Source organism: Canis aureus, chromosome 14, assembly GCF_053574225.1.
Source record: "Canis aureus isolate CA01 chromosome 14, VMU_Caureus_v.1.0, whole genome shotgun sequence".
NCBI classification, from domain to species: domain Eukaryota; kingdom Metazoa; phylum Chordata; class Mammalia; order Carnivora; family Canidae; genus Canis; species Canis aureus.
This window is the reverse complement of record NC_135624.1, coordinates 10,997,034-11,016,829: the sequence shown is the minus strand read 5'-3', so window position 1 is coordinate 11,016,829 and position 19,796 is coordinate 10,997,034. Positions and strand designations below refer to the sequence as shown.

General features: G+C 36.5%; 2 pseudogenes across 1 annotated transcript in view; both read right to left on the bottom strand.

Moving 5' to 3' along the window:
• Positions 1-8,215, bottom strand: part of LOC144283169 (ubiquitin-conjugating enzyme E2 N pseudogene) — a 67,716-nt pseudogene extending 59,501 nt beyond the window's left edge. Inside the window, exon 1 of the transcript XR_013351577.1 lies at positions 3,706-8,215. The product of XR_013351577.1 is annotated as a ubiquitin-conjugating enzyme E2 N pseudogene (transcript). The remainder of the gene's footprint in view (positions 1-3,705) is intronic.
• A 1,667-nt stretch (positions 8,216-9,882) lies between these two features.
• Positions 9,883-13,103, bottom strand: LOC144282837 (heterogeneous nuclear ribonucleoprotein A1-like; annotated as a pseudogene).
• Positions 13,104-19,796: the final 6,693 nt, after the last annotated feature.

The window sequence follows — 19,796 nt, the reverse complement described above, 5'->3', positions numbered from 1 at the left end:
GCCAAAGCATTAGTTATAACCCAAATTAAACATGTTGGGGATCTAAGGCAAAGGCAGAGAGAATGAAAGATTTCACTGCAGCTTGTCATGGAGATAGGAAAGAAGGACAACCTCCTGCAATATCTTTCTATTGCCCTGTACTGTCAAAGTTTAACTCATGCCAGCTGTCAAAGGAGAAATATTTAAAGGGCCCATCTCCATTTTCACAGGGCAGGCAATAAGATGTACACTTGTAGCTGAGAAGAATTGCATAACAGGCACAATTAGTCATGAAAATCTAACAAAAATATACAGTAATGGCTGAAATTTATTTTTAAATATTCCCTTTAAAAACAAGAACAGGGCACAAAAGCAGACACATAGATCAGTGGAACAGAATAGAGAATCCAGAAGCGGACCCTGAACTTTATGGGCAACTAATATTCGATAAAGGAGGAAAGACTATCCATTGGAAGAAAGACAGTCTCTTCAATAAATGGTGCTGGGAAAATTGGACATCCACATGCAGAAGAATGAAACTAGACCACTCTCTTTCACCATACACAAAGATAAACTCAAAATGGATGAAAGATCTAAATGTGAGACAAGATTCCATCAAAATCCTAGAGAAGAACACAGGCAACACCCTTTTTGAACTCGGCCATAGTAACTTCTCGCAAGATACATCCACGAAGGCAAAAGAAACAAAAGCAAAAATGAACTATTGGGACTTCATCAAGATAAGAAGCTTTTGCACAGCAAAGGATACAGTCAACAAAACTCAAAGACAACCTACAGAATGGGAGAAGATATTTGCAAATGACATATCAGATAAAGGGCTAGTTTCCAAGATCTATAAAGAACTTATTAAACTCAACACCAAAGAAACAAACAATCCAATCATGAAATGGGCAAAAGACATGAACAGAAATCTCACAGAGGAAGACATAGACATGGCCAACATGCATATGAGAAAATGTTCTGCATCACTTGCCATCAGGGAAATACAAATCAAAACTACAATGAGATACCACCTCACACCAGTGAGAATGGGGAAAATTAACAAGGCAGGAAACCACAAATGTTGGAGAGGATGCGGAGAAAAGGGAACCCTCTTACACTGTTGGTGGGAATGTGAACTGGTGCAGCCACTCTGGAAAACTGTGTGGAGGTTCCTCAAACAGTTAAAAATATACCTGCCCTACGACCCAGCAATTGCACTGTTGGGGATTTACCCCAAAGATACAAATGCAATGAAACGCTGGGACACCTGCACCCCGATGTTTATAGCAGCAATGGCCACGATAGCCAAACTGTGGAAGGAGCCTCGGTGTCCAACAAAAGATGAATGGATAAAGAAGATGTGGTTTATGTATACAATGGAATATTACTCAGCTATTAGAAATGACAAATACCCACCATTTGCTTCAACGTGGATGGAACTGGAGGGTATTATGCTGAGTGAAGTAAGTCAGTCGGAGAAGGACAAACATTATATGTTCTCATTCATTTGGGGAATATAAATAATAGTGAAAGGGAATATAAGGGAAGGGAGAAGAAATGTGTGGGGAATATCAGAAAGGGAGACAGAACGTAAAGACTGCTAACTCTGGGAAACGAACTAGGGGTGGTGGAAGGGGAGGAGGGCAGGGGGTGGGAGTGAATGGGTGATGGGCACTGGGTGTTATTCTGTATGTTAGTAAATTGAACACCAATAAAAAATATATTTAAAAAAAATAAAAAAAATAAAAAAATAAAAACAAGAACAGGGCAAAGATTCTAGCTATTTCTGCTTCTATGCAACATTCATTTAGCTGGAGGATCTAGCTCATACAATAAGACAGAAAATGGTGCAAAGTATATTAATACTGTAATCAAAGGGAAAAAATTCTAATATCTGTATGAGAAATATAAAAAAGGATATAGAAAATAATTAGAAAATTAGAATTCGTAGAAAATAGAGAATTAGAATTTATAGAAATTGTAACCTAAGTCACCAGGCCAAGGGGTCATATTTTTAATTACCTTTATATGTTGTCATTTTAAATAATTTTCAAAGGCAACTGGAGATTTAAATATTTGTGGCACATTTCAAGTTCGTGCTACCAGGGCTGGAGGAAATACTCTGAGTATCCCCCCATAGACATGTAAGTTCATTAAACCTCCATTAGTACACAAGCACACACATACAAACACATGTACATACAACTTATTTATGAGGCCTATAAAATGGAGATTATAATTACAATGACAATACATATCTCAACACATAACATAATGTGTAGCGTCATAAGATGGTCATTAGGATTAAATGAAACTACATTTAATGTGATATCATTTAGTGCTGAGTGAAGTTCCTAAAAGATAGTGTTCAATAATTATTGAAGATGATAGTGGTGATTATTTTTTATTTTTAATAAAAGCCTTATGACTTGAATCACAAGAAGCCAAAAACCTGAATCCTATGAAAAACATTCAGCCAATCCAATGGCATATCTATCTAGTAGTTACTGAGCTGAATGAATGAATTTGTTGGTCTACCTCCAATTAAGATCTAAAGGGATCTTCTGTGAAAGAAATCGTTAAAGCTAGGGAAACAGAGTTCTACATTTTCCTTACCATTGGGTATAGACTGCAAATTTAATGGAAACACATTTGTTAGCAAGTTTACATGTAACTGTAATTTCAATCTATACAAAACTATACATTTTCAAAGCATGGACAATTATTTACCAAACCACCATGAGAAAAAGCCAAAAACTGTAAGTTAGCTTTATGTGGTAAATGCTCACAAATTGAGTCCAATGAACAAACTAAAGGTGATTCCAGAAGTTTTAAGGGAAAGAGGAGGAAAAGATCCCAGAAATCTCTGTGTGGTATTTTATTTTTTGTTGAATTTTTGAATTGTCATTTTGTGGTAATTGTTAGGGTGAGAGTATAGTTAAGATTGCAGAAGTTACCTCACCCGTCTTTTGCCAATAGCAGATGCCAGAGAATGGGTACTGACATCAAAATAAATTTAAGAGGGGATCCCTGGGTGGCTCAGTGATTTAGCACCTGCCTTCAGCCCAAGGCAGAGTCCTGGGATTGAGTCCCACATCAGGCCCCCTGCATGGAGCCTGCTTCTCCGTCTGCCTCTCTCTCTCTCTCTCTCTCTCTCTCTCTCTCTATATATATATATATATATATATATATATATATATATATAATGAATAAGTAAATAAAATCTTTTTAAAAGATAAAACATAAAATAAAGTTGAAGAGAAAGGGATAGAGAGAGACAAGTGAGAGGGAAGGGAAAGAAATGAAATTCTTTTCCTTTCCTTCTCACACTCCACTCTCATTTCTTTCTCTTATCCTGCTCTTTCTATATCCCTTGACTCTTCTCTAAACTAGATTTCTTATGTTCATTTATTTTCTATTTGTTAATAGAAAGGAATCATCCAGTTTGACAGAGGAGCTAAATATCAATGCTATGCTCTATTCCTCTATGTACATAATATAACACAACCAAAGCTTTGCATAGGAAGAGAATGAAGTAAATTGTCTGAAAAGGTATTTCTTAATGGAAAGATTTGGATGAGGATTGTTTTTCTGTTTTTAATTTTTATAAACAGGTTATAGTATTATTCTCGAATAGTACCTTAGTGCTATCTCTAGCCCTAAACAATATTCTATATAAAACACAGAATCCTAGAATTGTATCAGTGGGCTGAGTCATTTTACCTGTCCAGGAGTTCTGTTCCTTCCTAATCCCCCCTTGATTTCCATTCTAGGAGTCTTCCTTTCGCAATTGTGTATGGTATTGGTGGGAAGTAGCTTCTGCTTTCTATGGCCCAAGTCACAGAGATCAGAGAACCTCTTTCCATGCCCCCTGTGCATGCGATAGGTGGAATGTGATCTAAGCCACGCCAATGAGATACTCTCTCTCTGGACCTGGGTAAAGGATGCAAGGGTATGAGTTAGGGCCAGAAGTTATTCTTTACTGCTATGAGGGTGACAAGTTACTTAAATTCCTGCTGTATACCATTCCATCTGTGAGCCCCAGATGTGATCCAAGTAAACCTTTCTACTTAAAATAGCCACAGTACATTTTTGTTGATTACAGTCAAAAGCTGAATTTTATATTGTTTATTGGAAGAGCTCTTGGAAATTCTATCTTAGGAAATGATATAAACAAGGTAAGTGGTCACCTGGAAAACAGGGTTCAGAAACATCAACCCTGTCCATATATATCCATCACTCTCCCAGGAAGATTGACAATAGATTTGGAACACACAGTGTTTTATCAATAGAGGGACATTCAGACATTTACACGAATGGCTTAGGGTCACTGCCTTGGGAAAGTCACACTCAACAAGGAAAAAAAAGTCAATTCTCAAAAAAACAAGACAAACTTTTAAAAATTCTAAGCAAAGGGTATAGGATATGATAAAGGATTTTTGCATTCCTGAAAACTGCCTTTTTATTAATGAAATTCATATTGGTATACATAACCAACAGAGTTCAGAAGAATGCATATAAGAGCTGATTTTTCTATCCTGAAGTTGCTTTAAAAAATCAGGACTGAGGCAGAGAAAGAAGAGCAGTAGGAACACAGATTAGGTAGTTCTCTGAGGAGCATCTCACGCCGTCTTCTCCACATTGTCCCAATTCCAAAAGAGGTTTAGTAGGATCACAAGGCAGATTATATGTTCCCAGGCTCTGCTGGAGCCTAAGGAGGCAGGAAACCTTCTTGTGATCCTCACACCAGGGGTGGTTGCAGAAGAACAGACAGTACTACAGTGTCTAGGGGCTGCTTGTGCCTACCCCAAGTTTTTTGGTATCAGAGAGAATAAGAAAGTTTTTCTGGTCCCCAGAAGGATCCAGAAGTGTCTCAGAGAAGATCAACTTCCCTTAGGAGCCAAAAGGATGGAATATGCATGGACCTATGCCTGCAACGACAGATGGTAATTCATCTTCTCCACAGATGCTAGCAGAACTGGATGCCAAAACATAAAGAAGTATGGAGATGAAATACTTCAGTGGACATCAGTCAAATATCTGATAGAGATCTTCTGTGTTTACTTGCCCAGAATCCATGACTTCTGCTTCTGCTAGGAGCGGGTTAATTTTCCTTTAGGAAAGCCCTCATCTCTGTTCTTTCTACATTGCTCCTGTATGAGACTGACCCCACCCTCTGGCTCTAGAGGTGGGCAAGTCACTCAGGCACAGCAGGTCACAGGCAAAGTGTTTGGTTCAAAATGAGTTCCTGACAATCCAAAACAATGAGTTATCTTGAGGTATTTTCACTGCAGTTATTGAAAACTGTGTTGGTATGGAGATGCTAATGGCCATCTTTTCATGTTAAGGTAAAAGCTTGCCTGAGAGAGGAACCAAAGTAATGAAATGAAGAGATGGAGAAATACAAACTGTCTTGAAGTCATTATTGAAGGCCTGGATTATCCAGTTCTGCATGGATCAGATTTATCCCTTGAATATGTTTTGACTATAGGCAACATTTTTTTCCTATTGTTAAGCGAAATATATTCGCTTGTAACAAAAAAAAGCCATAATAAACATAAACTCTCTTTGAAATTAAAAAAATAAAATAAGAACTCCTTAGTATGATCTCCCAGGTTATATCATCAGCTCCTTGCCTGATTCTCCAACTTCTTATTGTACTCTCACCCTCCTCTAATAAAACTCCATGCATACCAAGGTTATCCTCCCTTCATCCTTCTGGGTCTCTTCTCTGTGAAGAAGAGCCACATGGCTCACCCCATTCTCATCCTTCAGTCCCTGGCTCAAATATTAAAGAAAGCTTCTCTGACCAAACCTGTTCCCCATCTCCCCACTTCAAATTTTCTCATTTCATCACTCAGTTTTTTTCATGAAAACTATCAGTATCTGAAATGATCTTGCTATTTAGTTGTTTACCTTTTTTATTGTCTCCCTTCTCCACCTGGAATGTAAACTCTGTGAGGGAAGATACCTTATCAATCTTGAGAAACCCACAGTGCCTGACTTTTGGTAGGCATATAACAAATATTGCTGGCAAAAAATCATTTGGGGAATATAAAAAATGGTGAATTTCATTTTTATACACAGCCATTATATAGTGCTGACTACAATGCCAGGCACTGTCCTAAGGATTTTTTAAATTATTTATTTATTTTTATTTTCATAACAATCTCATAAGGTTGGAATTAGTCTTACCTCCATATGACCGACCAGGAAGCTGAGCTGCATGATAGTTAAGCCATATGCCCAAATGGGAGAGCTAATAAGGTTCACACCCAGCAGCTGGTTCTTGATTAATTTCTCTCATCCTCTGTGCCATGCTTCTTGAATGATTCATTGAATGATTTGATAAACAGATTGGCTACTAAGAAACCGATCATCTCTAGGTGGGCTGAGAATGCCCAGGTATGAACTTAAAAAGCAAGTGTTGACCATGGGTTCCATGCTCAGCCCAGCTATTAGAGGGAGGTCCTGAGAGGTCCAGCCTCACTCCCGTAACTGCTGCAGCACCATGCATGCTTGGGAGAGTTGTTAATTCACAGTAGTGGGTTATGAGTGCTTATAAAGTGTTTTACATCTATTTAATATTATTATATAACTTTGGCCAGTTGAAAAGATACCAATTAGTTCATTCATGGAGAAAGATTGCAAAGACTTTCAATGAGAAAAGACCTCAAAGGCATATTTTTACCATTCCTTATGAATTGGCATGACATTTTATAAAATCTGATCAACTATTTTATAGTTACTGCTTTGGATTTTTGTAGTGTACTTCGAATCCTACTCCTTAATAATTTTACAGTCTTCATGACCTGCACTACTAATCATTTGGAAATATGATTAATCCTAATAGAAAGGATGTTTCTCATTTAATCTTCAAAGCCATTTTTATGTTAACCAACATTAAAATCTGTGAGTATATTCATTTCTTTCCATTGAGAACATTAGTCTTCCCTTGTTACAGACAACATTTTTTTTCTGTCCTTCTTTGGGTAAAACTTAATCCTGCTGAAATGAGTTGCAGCTGTTGTACAAATTCATATTTTTATACTGATAGGAAGCAGTCAGACATTTCAACTATTCAGTTTTGTTTAAAAGTAAGTTAACAGTTCAGTTCACTCTTTAGGAGACACAGATGAAGGAATTGTACAGGAATGTGTTTGTGGCCAACTGAATGTTTGTGATTAAAAGTACTTATGAAGGCAACATTGCTGGACTTGAAAAAAGTTATAAGGTCCTACAGCCTGGGAGAAATTCATTGAGGGAGAATCCACTAATGCTTGACCTCTGGCACTGGTAAATACCAGCCAACGATGCACAGACTTGGCTTCTAAATGACTAACTCTTACATAATTTCCTTTCCTTAACAATTCCATGAAGTCTCCAATTTTTAGAATTACAGAATCTGACATAACAAGATAAACTTTGATACCAGGCTTCCCTAAACACTGACCACTTTCTCCTCCTATCTCTATTCCTGACTCAGAACCATATTGATTTCCTTTTCTGGGAAATTAGAAAGCATTAGGAAAATTAGCATTTTGTACATTTTCTCTATATCACATTTCCCACTAGCAACTCATATCTTACCTAACTCATGAAATAGTGGCTAAACACAGGAACCTGAGGCTAAACTGGTTGAAGTTAGAATCCAGCTAACAGAAGTCTGTTTGAAGGCATCCCTGCCACTTTTAATAGTTGTCCAACTCAGAGTGAGTTAGAAACTCTTTTAAACCTCAGTTTATTCACCCCTAAAAAAGGGACATTATTGCCTACTTCAAAGAATGTAAGGACATTAAAGAAAACAATCTATGTTGAATACCTAGTATCTAATAATTAATCAACCAAAATACCCCAATAGTCATAGGAAGTAGTAAAAGCTTAACTCACAATCAAACACATATATGGCTCCAGCTACCATCAGCTGGTAAGAGTCAGAACTAATTCAAATGAACTTAAGGAAAACAACAATTTATTAATAGAAATTCAAAATAATACTGGGGTGTCTCATAGAACCCAAGGACAAGAATACCACTGGATCTCAGGAAGAACTGGAAGAGAGACTTTACAGTCAGCAGGACTCTCCCTGTCTCTAATCTATTCACATTTCTGAATCTCCATCTGATCCTTCTGTCTTCCTCTATAGTTAGATTCCCCTTATCTTGTCCATATGGTAGAAGTTATGACTGTTACATCTCCTAAGGGTTATAGGGTCAGCCATTCAAGAGAAGAAAGTTACTTATCTCTTTACATGCCACATCCAAATCTCTGAGGAAAAGCTCTGCTAGTCCACTTTGGCTCATGAACCCACAGCTGGTCTAGTAACTGAGGACAGGTTGCTGCTGTTACAATCCTATTGATGAAAGGGGTTAGTGGTAGGAAAGAACAATTTAGTTTCCAGGAAAGGAGTTTCACAGGTGGCCAAGAAAATCACCAGCCTTCTCCAACTCTGTCCAGCTCTCTTCTCATGTTGAGATATTTGTATTTGGGAGGAAAGCTCCCTGAGTCATTTCTTGGTGAGCCTGGCTGTCATTGTTGTTGATGCCATTCTATTCCCAGACATAGAACCCTTCTGCTGTACTCATTTTAGCACCACAGCAACTGCCATTGACACAACTTGTAGATTATCAAAAGTGCTTATCTGATTCATGTGCTTTTATCTTTCCTTACCCTAATGGATTATAGAATCCCGGTGCTTCAAAGTGAATTTGGAGGGATCCCTGGGTGGCGCAGCGGTTTGGCGCCTGCCTTTGGCCCAGGGCGCGTTCCTGGAGACCCGGGATCGAATCCCACGTCGGGCTCCCGGTGCATAGAGCCTGCTTCTCCCTCTGCCTGTGTCTCTGCCTCTCTCTCTCTCTCTCTCTCTGTGACTATCATAAATAAATAAAAATTAAAAAAAAAAAAAAAAAACAAAGTGAATTTGGAAAACAGAAATCTCTCTCTCTCTCTCTCACATACACATACACACACAAATTTTAAAAATGAGAAAACTGAAGCCCAGGTAGGTGAAAACCTTAGCTAATATCACATGGCAAATTGGTAAATCAGGACCAGAAGCCAGGTCTCTAGACCTATAGACTAATCTTCTTCCTAAACTAAGTTGGAGTTTCTTATTCGCCATCACCATTCATGACCCAGTTCCTTCTCCACAAGATACAGTTGTGTGTCGGTCTGAGCACTCCAATTATAGCAGTTGCCTTTTCCAACCCTAATTATGACGTTGCTGATTGTATCTGACTTCAGAGAAAGCAGCTGCTGCACATGACTCTGAATTTCACTTGCTTTGAGCTTAGGGGCAAAAACGCTACCTGAAAGAGATTTAAATCATAAACTTATTATTTATAATTATTATTTATCTTTATTATTGATTTTTATTATTATTTATCTTTATTGTTGATATTTTATTATTATATTGATTATTATTTATTTTGATTTTGATTTTCCATTGTAAATTCTTTATTAGTAGTACATATATTAAGCTAAGTATCCTATTAATGACACTTAGGAAGATATTACGGAGGAAGATAGCAAAAAATGTCTAATTGTGAAGTTTGACAACATCCTGAGACTTATGAATATTATGAATATTACGAATATGCCTGTGCTGTTGAGGTAACCTGCCCATTTCTAGAGGGAAAGGGATCAGTGGTTCCTGGAGGAAAAAAAAAAAACAAAACACTTACAGTGAGATCTGATGGAAAATGCTTTCATCTACTTTTGGTGATTCTTCAAATAAGCCTAAATATTATATATTTTAAAAATAAATATTATATATTTTAAAAATAAAGATTACTCTATAATTACTGTCTAATGTCAGATGTTCCCAAGACTATGTCATAATGTATTGAGCTTCACAATTATTTTTTTTAAGACACATTTATTCAGCATCATGATCAGACTATTACATTTAGCACTCAACAGCATGGGTGCAAAAAAAAAAATCTACATTAAAACCCTTTGTTGAAATGCTTTACACTTTCCACAGAACAGAAACTAAAATAACCTGTTATACAATTAGTCACAAATACAGTCCTCAAGTTTTTTGCCCATACCCATGAGTATTGTCTAAAACATGTCTTCTTTGTAGCAGCTAGGTCCTGCCACCACTGTGCTTGGCTGAGTTCACAAATCTGTTGTAACCTGTAGCTTCCCTGTCATTTCTCTGGCTCTCCTCTCCTGCTAAACTTTATTTCCTGGCAGTAATTAAAACCTTCTGCCACCGCCATAGCTGCTGCTGTTGCTGGAACCGCCATAGTCACCTTGGTTTCGTGGTTTGGCCAACTATTGGCCTCCACCACCATAGGGGCCAGAGCTTCTGCCTCCAAAATTTCCTCCTTTCGTGGGTCCAAAATTTGAGGATTGATTGTTGTAATTACCAAAATCATTATAGATTCTGCCACCTCCAAAGTTGCTTCCATCATTACCAAATCCACTATAGACATCGCCACTGCCACCGTATCCACCACCACCTTGACTGCCACCGAAGCCACCTCCACCACTGAAGTTCCCTCCACGACCAAAGTTGTCATTCCCACCAAAACCACCTCCATGATCCAAAGTTTCCAGAACCACTTCGATCTCTTTGGCTGGACGAAACACTTGTCTGCTCTTGCTTCGATAGGGCTTTCCTTACCTCACAGTTGTGGCCATTCACAGTATGGTATTTTTGAATGACAATCTTGTCTACAGAGTCATGGTCGTCAAAGGTCACAAAAGCAAAACTTCTCTTTTGCCACTCCCTGGGTCAATCATGATCTCAATCACTTCAATTTTCCCATACTGTTCAAAATAATCTCTTAGATGATGTTCTTCAGTGTCTTCTTTAATGCCACCAACAAAAGTCTTTTTCACAGTTAAGTGGGCACCAGGTCTTTGAGAATCTTCTCGTGAGACAGCCCTCTTTGGTTCCACAACTCTTCCATCCACCTTGTGTGGCCTTGCATTCATGGCTGCATCCACCTCCTCCACCGTGGCGGTGGTGCACGTGATAAACCCAAAGCCTCTGGAGTCCTTGGTGTTTGGATCTCTCCTTACCACACGGTCGGTAAGCATTCCCCATTGCTCAGAATGGCTCCTCAGACTCTCATTGGTTATTTCCAAGCTCAAACCTCCGATGAAGAGCTTCCGCAGCTGCTCCGGATCTTTGGAAGACTCTGACTTAGACATGGTGGCGGTGGGAGGGGAGACTTTAATGATGCTTACTCGGGGGCGTCCAGGAGCAGAAAGGAGTAATCTAACAACCTATCCAAGCTTCACGATTATTTATTTATATTTTATATACACTTCCTGTTGACATAATGCCTATAAATTTTTCTTCCTTTCATATAGAGTTCATATCTATTGTTTCAATAAAACTCTAATTTTTTATAGTCACCCCTTCTCCACTTCAGTCCACGTAATTCTATAAAAAATATTTCTACCTTTAGATCCAAAAGGTGGCATGTAACCAAGATAATGATCAATTAGAGCACTGAAATCACCTGGCCATGATGATGGGCTCAAGAATAACATGTGTCCCAATCATAGCCAATAAGACAATTTTAAGATATTTGTTGGAATCATTGGGTAGAATGCTGAAAAGATAAATTGTAAGTTGGTGGCAACTGCCAAGAAGAGAGTCTTTCTGAAATTTGAGCTAACACAGGAGAAAGGCAAGGAGAAAGAAGAATATGATAAGATGGAGTTCAGTTGATAAAGTTTGAGCCTCTTGATCAGCCATACATAAAGGGTTTGTTGTTTTTAAATAAGATAGTTTTAATTATTTTTATCCGTCATGATGGGAAGTATCCTAACTAATTCTATGTAAAAATTTCTTTTACAAATCTATATGTCATATAAGCATTCTTTAGTGTATCCACCCTAACTTTAGAAAAGTAGAATTCATTGAAAAGGGTAATTGGAAACAGTGTAAGATTCCAAGATGGAGGATGTCATGTTTTCCAAAAGGAAAAGACTGACAATTATTAATAGTGGGTTGATACCAGCATTTGAACTTAAAAAAATAAAATAAAATTGTAGTAATCAAGATAGGAAATAAGCACACCCTAATTAATGAAGATGGAAAGGAAGGAATAAACAATGTAGATGTTGGAGAGAAAAAACATCAGCCCTTAGAAATAAGAATATTTACCCTCAGGTTTTTGTGTTTTCTGGTAATAAGGTAGCATAACTTAGTGCATTTGGAGAGTGAGTAGGAGGTGGCAATCGTGAAAGTAAAGTTCACTGTTCTATCTTTGCTGAGCTTCCTTTGATTTGGCACCAACACAGCTAGTTTGAGGACTCTGGGAACTGGATCATACGTAGATAAGTCCATTTCCATGCCATGTGTATGGGGAAGGTAGGTTTACTGAGAGTAGGAGGAATTAGTTACATAATGGCTAATAGAGATTAGAACCCAGGCCCAGGCTGGGATGTCAGGAGCTCACAGAAATTGTGAAGAGAACTGAATAGAACATGCCATGTAGAATCTTGCCAGGTAGGGGAGGTAAACTGGACAAGAATGCACCTTTTCTGCTTTACCTATAAATGAGGTCAAGGAAGATTAGCTAAACATAATGTTCTAGCCCACAGCCTATGTTTTTAAGAGGCTACCCTCATTGTTACATAAATTAAAGGAAAAAAATTGGAATCCCTGAGTTCTACTTTAGTGTTATATAGCCATTGTTTAAGTCAGCTTTCTTCATAATCCTCTCCTAGTTTGTCTTAATAAAATAATATGGCAGATGATGACTATAATTAACAATAACTGTACTGTATACTTAAAATTTGCCAAGAGAGTATATCTTACATGTACTCACCACAGACGAAAGAAAGGGAGAAAAAGGTAAGTATGTGAGGTAATTGATAGGCTGATTAGCTCCAGCATAGTGTTAATTTCACAATACACACATATATCAAAACATCAAGTTGCATATCTTAAATATATACAATGCCTATGTGTCAATTATATCTCAATAAAGCTAAAAAAAATCCATGTTTCTAAACAGCTAGATTCATGGTTATTAACTTAATTGGAAAATTATTTAAAAATTTAGCATTGATGTTAGTTTAATGATATCTGATGATTTATTGTATATGGCATTGCCAAAGCATTAATATGTGGCTATCTATTAAAAAAACACTTTTAGGGACACCTGGGAGGCTCATTTGGTTAATTGTCTGGCTTTGGCTCAGGTCATGATCTCAGGGTCCTGTATAAAGCCCTACATAAGGCTCCCCACTCAGCAGAAAGTCTGCCCTTCCCCTGCTGGTGTTTGAGCTCTCTCTCTCTCTCCTAAATAAATAAATAAAAATCTTTTTTTAAATTAACAAAACAAAACATTTTTAGACTAATGCAACACGTTAGCATAATTAGTTAAATGTTAGTATTCTTTCATATATAGAATGCAAGAATCTATCATTTGAATTTTTAAATTTTTTAAAAATTTATTTTAGAGAGAGAGAGAGAATGTGGGGGGAAGGGGCAGAGAGAGACAGAGAGGGAGAAAGAGAAATCTCAGACCCCTACTGAGTGTGGAGCCTGGAATTTTTAAATTTTTAAAAATAATCTCTACTCCCAATATGGGGCTTGAACTCACTATCGTGAGACCAAGAATTACATGCTTTCCTGATTAAGCCAAGCAGGCACCCCAAGAACCTATCATTTGAAACAAATAATATGTGTGGGATAATACTTAATTTTTCAGGACTCATTCAGAAAATAGACCATTATTTATATGTGTGACTTGAATTAATGTATCTTAGCTCTTAAAATTCTTATATTACCAGAACATTATGCATGAAATTTTGTATAATTTATGAAATAATTGCAGAAGTTACATTAATAAAATTAATTCTTAGAGAATTTACAAAGATGCAACACTTATTTCATGGAGCTATGTGACAATTAGTTGTTTACCAAACCCTTTACTTACAAAGTCTAAGGATACTTTAGATTCCTAAATCTAAAATCTTTGCAAATTTTAGATTTTAGGGATAAACTCTAATGAATTTGGACTTCTACAAGAGTATATCAACCAAAAAAAGACATAGCACAGGACAAATGATGAATATGTTTTTTTTTTTAATGTTATTTATTTATTCATGAGAGACACAGAGAAAGGCAGAGACACAGGCAGAGGGAGAAGCAGGCTCCATGCAGGGAGCCTGTCGTGGGACTTGATCCTGGGTTTCCAGGATCACACCCTGGGCTGAAGGTGGCGCTAAACCGCTGAGCCACCCCGGCTGCCCGATGAATATGTTATATACAATTTTAATACTCAATGACTTCTAAGTACAAAAGCGCATTTATATAATATTTATGCTTAAAATCCACCAGCTTTTAAACTGCCACACCTAGGCACCTAATTCAAAAGAATAATTTTTGTAAAAGCATTCTTGCCTTTCTCCTCACTTCTAAAGGCAAATAAAGTCCTAGTCTTTCTCCCGGATGAGAGGAGAATTTAGAGGGATACAAGTATCTGGAATAAAATCAGAAAATAGTCTATCATTGGTTTTCTAACAATCTGGAAATCCTTAAGAATTTGCTATGGAACCATTCTTGGGATTTGAGGGGGAAAGGACCTATTACTGAGGTGGGAACAATTAGATTCCATTTGCCAAACTCTTTTCCTCTCTATTTGACTTTCTACGGGGATTCTCTCCCATGCACTTCCAGCACCTCCTTTTAAAAAAATCCCCCAAAGTCTCATTTTATCCATAAAGCCCTCTCTGACAATTCCTGCCCTGTTTTGGCCCCAACTATTTTTAGACCACAGTCATAAATTGAGGAACAAAGTATAAATGACCAGAAGTGTTAACCACAATCTGTAAGACTAAAAATCCGTTGCTAGTTGATGTTGTAAGGGTCATAGCTTTTCCTTGACCTGTAGTTTTTATGCAGTCTCCAAAGTGTATCTCAGTCTGTTTTGATCACTCAGGCCATATTATCTTCTCATAGAAGAACATTTTTTCCCTTTTTTATACTCCTAAAATTTATTTTACATGCTCAGAAGTTGGACTGCCTCTTATAAATTCCAATAGTTATTACTATCTTAAAAGTTCTTTAGAGAACATTTTGATTAAAGAATCTAACCATAAATCATCTTTTATAATCCTCAAGATTTATATTTCTGTAAAGGCTTGTATACTATATATTCACACATATATACATTATGTATGTGTGTATGTGTATACACACACACATACAAGAAGGCACTTATAGTAAAAGGTATAGTATTAGAAGCACACAGAGAGGAGATGCCTGGGTGACTCAGTGGTTCAGCATCTGCCTTCAGCTCAGATTGTGATCCCCAGATCCTGGAATCGAATCCTCCATCAGGCTCCCCGCAGGGAGCCTGCTTCTTCCTCTGCCTGTCTCTGCCTCTCTGTGTCTCTCATGAATAAACAAATAAAATCTTACAAATTTTTGTAAGATTCACTTTTCTAGGTAGAATAATTTTCATGTAGATGGAATCAAAAAAAGTCATAGAAGTAAATTATTAGTAATATTAACAACAGAAGTATCCTATTTCATTATTCCATAATTTTTCTACTTTCTGTAACCACCCAGAAACAACAAACAGCACATTATTATTGTGCTCTTTTAGAAACTTGATTGCATTGACTTTGTATACTTTGAATAAGAAAATAACAAGATCATTTCAGACATGAATATACCCACATAAATTAAAATAGTAAATTAAATAAAAAACCCATACTGGAGTTTTGCTCTTTGCCTCCCCAACATTGTTCCTTTCAGTAGTATACATCCTAGATATATGGGAATCTGAATAGTCAAGGCTGCAGATTACCCAGGCCTAAACCATTCAACATATCCTATTACTGTAGTTACCTAGGGGATTGGTTCCCAGATGGTAATCTCAGTGAAACGTAGCAAGAGGCAGTGGATTTCAGGGGAATGTCGTCAAAGAGACTCATTTCCCACTGGCATGCAATCCTGGAACATATAAAAAGATGATTCAGCCACGTTGCCACCTCAGTGGAAAATCCTGCTGCTTCTGAGGTCATATTATTGGGCCTCAGAATAAAATCAAAACAGGGACAGGAAGGGCTAGATAGATGAAGAGAAACTGAGTCCAAATAACATTTGAGCCCCAAATCCAACCATGTTGGTGGCCCTACTTCTGAATGTTTCTGATACTGATAAATGTATTTGAACTAGTAAAGTCTCTTTTACTGTTTTCTGACACTTGAAATCTGAGCACACAATCCTTGGTTAGAGTGGAATTTCTAAAGTATTATCAGGGTGTTTTCCAAAGATATTGCTCCCAGGAAATTTCTCATCAAAATGTTTCCATGATCAAATACAACTGGGAAAAAGTAAATATAATACTATATTTTTCTTTTGGAAAATGCTCTTTTAATAACCAATCCCCTCATTAAAATCCTTTGTACTTAAGATAAAAATCATCTTGTGTATGGCCTCTAAAATTCTGCATGAATTTACCCTTCATTATTTCTTCTGTTTCATCTTGGGCTTCTTGTTTCTGGGGTCCACATTGGTCTTTTCTTCCACCCATGTAACAAACTTCCTCTTGCCACAAGCCTTTGGATTTGCTGTTCATTCTGCCTGGAATGCTCGTATTTACCTGGCTAATTTTTACTTCTTTTTGCTTCAGCTTAAATCTCACTTCTTATTGGAGGCCTCTCCTAAATCTGTTCTCCATTTAAATTGGTACTCTTGCTCATTCTTAGGGCATCTTATTCTTTCTCTTCATGGCACAATACAATTTTTTGCAATCTGAATATTTATGTCTTTATTTGTTTAATCTCTCTCTTCTCATTAATTTAAAAATTCTGTAAGAACAGAAACCATGCCAGATTTGTTGACATCTCTTTGAGCAAAACATGGTGCTCTTCCTGGCACACAGAAGGGACTGGATAAAATATTGCCTGAATGTTAACTAGGGCCATGGGGCATTTTAGCCTATTACAGCATTTCAATAGGAATCCTGTTTAGGTATGTTAAATCCACAATTTCCCAAATTATGTAAAAACTGATATTTTTGTGACTAATTAACATGTATGAATATTCCTAGATACTATTATTCCACAGCTCACAGATCAAGAAACACTATTTTACATAGTTTAGTCATTTGCCATTTAAAGACTCAAATCTAAAAGCCCAAGTTTAGGAGTGCATGGGTTAAGCATCTGCCTTTGTTTTTTGTTTATTTGTTTTGTTTTTTATTTTTTTATTGTAGTTCAATTTGCCAACATATAGCATATCACCCAGTGGTCATCCTGTTAAGTGCCCCTCTCAGTGCCCATCACCCAGTCACCCCAATCCCCCGCCCACCTCCCTTTCCACTACTCCTTGTTCATTTCCCAGAGTTAGGTGACTCTCATGTTTTGTCACCCTCACTGATATTTTCACTCATTTTCAGCCATTGTAGAATACAGTATGAAGTTTCCTCAAAAATTTAAAAATAGAAATACCATATGATCCAATAATTCCTCTATTTGGTATTTACCAGGGAAAACAAAAACACTAACTTGAAAAGACATATAGACCCCTATGTTTATTGTAGCATTATTTACAATAGCCAAGACATGGAAGCAATCTAAATATCAATAGATGAATGGTTAAAGAAAAATGTGGTATACATACACAATGGAATATTACACAGCCATAAAGAGGGATGAGAGAGTGTCATTTGAGACAGTGTGGATAGACCTAGAGAGTATTATGCCAAGTGAAATAAGTCAGACTGAAAAAGATAAATACCATGTGATTCCATTCATAAATGCATCTAAAAAATTAATAAGCAAAAGACAGAGTTAGAAATATAAATACAAAGAAGAAACTGATGGTTGCCAGAAGGAAGGGGCATGGGGTGTTAGGCAAATGAGTGAAGGGGAAAGGGAAATACAGACTTCCAGTTATGGAATGAGTAAGTCATGGGAATAAAAAAGCAGAGCATAAGGAATACAGTCAATGACATTTTAATATCAATGGTACTTCTACTTGTGATGAACATAGTATAATGTATAGAGTTGTCAAATAACTAAGTTGTACAACTGAAACTAATGTAACATTGTGTGTCAACTATACTTAAAAAAACCAGAACAGCTAGATGCTGTCTATTAGTATACCCCCAAAAGGAAGAGATATGAATTAAGTATAAAAAATTACTTAATCATTGGTATTGAAGGGTATTGGTCTAGCTTTTATTTTTTAGACATCCTTTAAATTAGATAATAACAGTCAAATAATTGTTATGAGGACTAGGTACTACCCCAAGGCATGTTCTAAAGTTTATATAAAAATAGGCTAAAATCCCAATAATCAGTGATGATAGCCATGTTCCCATTTACATTTGAAATGTGTATTTTACCAATACAGAAAATTACATATAAATGTCTTTTTTAAAAACTTCCAAAGAATACTTAAACCCGGCTCTTGCATTGCTTCCCCTTTAGAATGTAGAGCCTAGTTTTCAAGCGGAGTTCAGCCAGAAAGAGATGAGACAAGTTCAGAAATATATTAAATGGCTGAACACATCAATAATCTAATCTTCAAGCCCAGGTTTCTAACCTCAGAGCACAATACAGTGCAGAAAGCATTGAAAATGTCCGTTAAGCTGAGCAAGTGTAGAGTGAACTATTATTTGCTTAACCAGCAGGAATTTTGCTCCAAATACAGATTTCTTTCAAAAGCCATGAGGTCCTCACTAACTACACATATGCATGACTTGCTCAAGGAAGAGTTGGAAAATGTCATCAGCTTAACCTGACACTCTTTTACCACTTCTCTAGGTCTACTTTCCAACTTGATTTTAAACCAATAAATTCTGAACCAAAATTTACAAAGAAATGTTACTGTTTTCCTCTTGTGGTTTACCCAACACCATCTGTGATGGTGTTTTTAATGTGTTCAAATTCATTTTCAACAGCCATAGAATGTAAGAGGCTTTCACTCCTTCTTAGCCCCACACTGGAACATAAAACACACACATCACTCTTCTAGAATGTGCACTTTGGAGGCCTGTACCACAAGAGAGAGACCCTTTTCACTGCAGCTGAGAGAAAGTAGGAGACAGAGGATTTGTTCAGTAAAATAATGCACAGATGTCCTGCTAGAGATAAAACTTGGCTATGTCAAAATCTGTTTAGCCTGTAAATATATGACATTTATATTTCAACAGTATCAGAGAAAATATAAAATAGAAGAAAAGATCAATCAATCCAAAAAAGGCAAGAAAAAAGCTAGAGTAGAAGTTGGTATGATATATGTCAATGAAATGACTTCTTGAAAATCATAGATTGTTAAACTGAATAATAAAATCTAATATTGTATTATTTACAAGAAACAAACTAAGAAATAAAAAATATATGCTATATAATGCAAATCAAAATGAGGCTTCTTTAGCTATATTAATAACACAGAAAATCCATTTTTTTGAAAATCAATTTTAAGGCAAAAAGTCATACTAGTGATAAAGAGGGTCATCACATAATGGTAAATATTTAGCTTATAAGAGTGAAATAACAGCTTTAAATTAATGTTCTTATGATAAACTTTTAAAATATAAAGAGAAAGTATTGATATATCTACATAAGAATTAACAAATCAACTGTAAATATTAGACATTTTAATACTTCTCAGTATGGATATACAAGCAGATAAAAGACATTGCTAAGACTGTAACAAATTTGATAGATTCAATAGATATATGCAGAACACTGGATCCAACCATCACAAATACATATTCTTTGCCAACATAAATAAAGCATATATATATATGAATGATTATATATCATTGAATATATATCATGAATGATTATATATCATTCACATATATGAGTATATG